The sequence below is a fragment of the Varanus komodoensis genome, unplaced genomic scaffold (genome assembly GCF_004798865.1).
Source record: "Varanus komodoensis strain SLA01 unplaced genomic scaffold, ASM479886v1 scaffold4, whole genome shotgun sequence".
NCBI lineage: Eukaryota > Metazoa > Chordata > Lepidosauria > Squamata > Varanidae > Varanus > Varanus komodoensis.
The window spans coordinates 28,828,407-28,833,051 of record NW_025335941.1 but is presented as its reverse complement, the minus strand read 5'-3'; the positions used below and the strand labels follow the sequence as shown (position 1 = coordinate 28,833,051).

The following is a 4,645-nucleotide window of genomic DNA, read 5'->3' as shown; positions in this document are numbered from 1 at the left end:
AATCAGTTTCATCCAAGAGTGCTTGGAGTTGTCCCACCACCACCCGCTCTAGTACCTTGCCCAGGAACGGGATGTTGGCCACCGGTCTATAATTGGTGGCCACCTCTGGATCCAGGGATGCCTTCTTTAGGACTGGCCAGACTACTGCCTCCTTTAAAGGGGCAGGTACCCAGCCGTCTCTTAAAGAGGTGTTGACCACCTCCAGGATCCAGGTCCCAATCCCGTCCTTGGCTTTCTTAAGTAGCCAAGATGGGCATGAGTCTAGTAAGCAAGTGGTAGGATGTACTTGTCCAAGCACCTTGTCCACATCATCAGGCCGCAACAACTGAAATTCATCCATTAATTGTGGACTCGATAGCATCAATGGCAACTCCCCAGTGAAATCTGATTCAATAGCAGAGTCAAGCTTGTGGCGAATCTGAGTGATTTTCTCCCTAAAATGCTTGGCAAAGTCATCACAGCGGGCCTTCGAGGGTGGCACCAGATCTCTCTTCGGGCCTGGATATAACAGCCCCTGCACCATCCGAAAGAGCTCTTCTGGACGGCATTGTGAGGAGGCAATGGAAACAGAGAAGAATTTCTTCTTCGCCATCCTCACCGTCACAGCATAGGCCCAATAATGGGCTCTCAAGTGTGTTCAATCAGAATCACCCCGTGATCTCCTCCACCTACGCTCTAGACATCTCCCAACCTGCTTCATCGCCCGTAATTCAGGTGTATAGCAAGGAGATGAATGGGCTCTGCCAGGTGGGAGAGCACGCTTGGGAGCGATCGTGTCTATAGCCCTGGTAATCTCCTCATTCCACAGTTCAACCAGGGCATCAACAGGATCACCAGGCTTGTCAACCGGAAAATCCCCCAGAGCGTCCAGGAATCCATCAGGATCCATCCGGCTCCGGGGGCAGACCAATACAATCTGGTCCGCACCCTTACAGAGGGAAAGGCCGCTCTCGAGCTCAAACCTTATGAGGAAGTGATCTGACCATGACAAGGGCATCAAACTTAAATTTGAGTGGTATCTACTAATTAGTAGTTTCCATGTACCTCTATCTTGCCTCCAAATGGCAGCATGTATCCCATGAGCACCTGCGGCTGGGAATCAATCCCAGGGTGTACTGCTCCTGTCCACCCTGCTGACCTCTTCCCCACTGGCCCACATGCTCCCCTGGCCATGTTCTCAGCCAGCTGTCACCCCCCTCCCTCCCCCATGGATCCACTGTCATCTTGTTAGAGTAGTAAGGTTGTTCTGCAGGAGCAACAGAATGTCACCTCCTGCTGCTGCCACACTTCCTAGTAATGCATAAGCACCCCCCCCCCCACACACACACAGCTCTCCTCCCTCCCTTGCTGTACATGTGCCAGATGCTCCTCCTCCCATGCACTGCCAGGACTGCTTCCCCTCAGCAGCCTGGCACATGGAGGGCAGCAGTGTGGGTACCAGTGCCAGGGCCAGAGGGAGCATCTTCTTCTGGACACACTTTACCAAGGATGCCAGTGTGGGCAACTGCCTGGGAAGAGTCTTTGTAAAGTGCGAGGACTGTGATTGACCTGTAGCTGGGGGCAGGAGGGTGACAGAGCAATGGACATGAACTGGTGGGGGTGCTCATGCACAGCCTGCATATACCTCATGTGACGGACAGCCATCACATGAGAAGCCTGCTGACTCCCAACATGGGGTAATTGCAGGACTCACCTCATTTAAGGCACCGAACCAGTCAGGTGTAGTGACCGGGCAGGAGTGCCAGGCAGCACTGCAATGGCTACATTTGCACATCACACCCTGGCAGCCAGGGGTGAAAGGATGTTTGGCATGGGCCTTGCATGCTTGCCTATATCTAGTCTTCAGTTTGCACCTGAAGTCTGTAAGGGTGCAAACCAATGGTTTCCTGACATTGTCTCCCTGCTCTGCCATCTTCTGACCTTAGCCCAGACTCTAATGGCTAAGCTCTCATTCTGCCCATCTCAGGACCCATGTGGAAATAACTGTGCTCCTCTCTTCCTCAAGTAGAAATGTGCCTCACTGAGGGCAGGGAGGAGAGGAGGCTAGCCTTGTCTACCTACAGCAGGGGTCCTCAAACTTTACCACCAGGGGGCCAGTTGGAAGGTGCTGGTGCTGGACGCGGGCCGGAAAGGTGGTGCCGACGGTGTGCGCAGGCCGGTGAGGGGGTGGAGGCGGTGCGCGCTGAGGCGGGGGCAGGGTGCACAGGGAAGCGAGGGGAGGGGAGGTACGGGTGGGTGGGTGGCGCACGTGGCGAGGGAGGCGAGGGGAGATGTGGGCGGGCACATGCCATGAGGCGGGCACACGAGGCAGCGGCTTGCTGGCTTGGAGATCATTTTCTCCGAGTGAGCAAACCGCTGCCTCCCTGTGCGCGGGGCAAGGTGGGCGGCGGCGGGCGTGCACACATAGTTGGTCCACATGGGCATGGCAGGCCAGATCCGGCCCCCAGGCCATGGTTTGAGGACTCATGATCTACACCAATCAGTGTATCTATGTCTATCGATGTCCTAATCTCTTTTCTGCTCCTCTCCTGGCACCTTACCTAGATGCTAAAAACAGCCATCTAGATAAAATATATGGCTTCAGTATGGTGGAATCCCCAAGCTGTGCCTCACTGCAGCCACTGGATGCATATAAGCCTCCAAGTTCTGAGATTTGTGCATTTAAATTGGGGGCAATATGGCTGCACCCTAAAATAAGTGTATATGTGTGAAGAATCCCCCGCACAACAACACCCCATTACTTGGTGGGCAGCTCACTAGTACATCACATGGAACTCAGCAGTCCTTTAAAAAAGAGACCTATTTAAGATGCAAGGCTGCATTTTATGAAGTCAACAAATAATACATTTCCTCTTTAAATTATTCATTGTACAAGTACAGAAGAACCATGCTGATTAACTCCCTTCTCCCCTCTGTCCACTTCAAGAATCAATACAGCTAATGTTAAAAAGCATAATCTGTAATGGAAATCCTATCTTGTGAACCACTTGATAATATCCTATCATGTGAACCACTGTTTCAACATTGCTGCTCTTAGAATCAGGCTGTGTTTAATTGCTAGAGAGATTTAAACCTGAAGGGTTGCTTCCCATTATTTTTCCTAACTAAGACAGCAATGTTCCCAGAAGCTGAATATGTGATATCTTACTTCTTACTTAAGGAATGACTTTGAGAGTCATAGGTTAAAAACCCCAACCTATGGAATTGGTTAAAATATCCATTAAAGAACCATGTTTTCTGAGTGGAAAACTGCTTTCATTATCTTAAAGAAAACCATACTTATGCTTCATGAGAGCTACTAGCTATCAAATGACAGGAATATTTTATGCCAAATGTGGTAACAAGAAGACACGAGAAACTTTAAAAATGTAAGTCAGAGTGCTCAGCCAATCCCTCCAAACGGCAGAGAGGGATGGTGGCAAAAGCATCTCCCTGGAGGACACATCTGCATGTTCCAGGTAGCCTGTCCTAAACCCTGAAACTGGTCTGCTTGCCCTCAGGTGAGATGGAGGGGGCTGTCCCATCAACAGCACTTGCCAATCTGGACAGCTGCTCTAGCTGTAATAGTGGATAGTGGCTTGGGTGATAAGAACCATTTTATGCATTGCTGTAGGCAGCAAAATGTCTTAGCCCAGTTCTCCCAGTACAATATTTACATGCCAGTTCTTTCTAGGTCTGGCTGAATATATGGTCCTATGTTGGAATGACATGAGTTGACTCTTCATATTGATCAGCTGAGAAAAAGGCCACTGGGGAACACTAGCAGAAAGATGGAGCCAACTCTCTGGGTCACTCAGGTGCTGCTCCAACATTTTCAGAACAGTGCTTAATGCATGGGGGAACTGAGTGGTTCTGCTAATTTGGTGTTGCTGTTGACCCTTGGACATTAGCTGAAATCAGTCAGTAACATCACAAACTCAATGCATGACAAATAACTTGTAAGCCGCCCCGAGGCTTTTTGCGAAGGGGGTGGCATACAAATGCTCTAAATAAATAAAATGCATTTATTTGACACGATTTCTGACTATAACTTCAGACAGTGGAATGAAGGGACAGAGGGCACTAATCATTTACAGACACTCAGTATTATTGGGCATATTTGGCAAAACGCAAGAGCAAACTCAGATTTTCTTTTTCCTTCCTCTTTGCAGGTATAACTACTGTGCTGACAATGTCAACAATAATTACAGGAGTAAGTGCCTCAATGCCTCAGGTGTCTTACATAAAAGCAGTGGATGTCTACTTATGGATCAGTTTTTTGTTTGTTTTCCTGTCTGTCATTGAATATGCAGCTGTAAATTATCTCACTACAGTGGAAGAACGAAAACAGCTGAAAAAGAGGGGGAAGGTACACATGAGTTTCCATGTGTTTTCTTTTTTTTTCTTTTATTTAAAAAGTGCTGTTTTAATTTCAAGGGGGAATGGGGGAAATGGTAATAATTATAACAACAGCAATGAAAATAAACACTTTTTTACTGTTTCCACTCAAAAATTAAATGTTCAGAAGCTATATTCTGTTAGTAATGTTTGGTGCAAAATTGGCAAATGCATTCTAATATAAAATATGCTAGTAATTCTTCTCTAAACAGAGCTAAATAACCCAGAATCCAAGGTTAAACACCACTAAGTGGTTTTTAACCCAGGC

At 48.1% G+C, this 4,645-nt stretch overlaps 1 protein-coding gene across 1 annotated transcript in view; it reads right to left on the bottom strand.

Annotated features, from left to right (window-relative positions):
- Positions 1–4,645, bottom strand: part of GABRR3 (gamma-aminobutyric acid type A receptor subunit rho3) — a 52,158-nt gene that overhangs the window by 9,787 nt on the left and 37,726 nt on the right. The gene's annotated exons all lie outside the window — the stretch shown is intronic.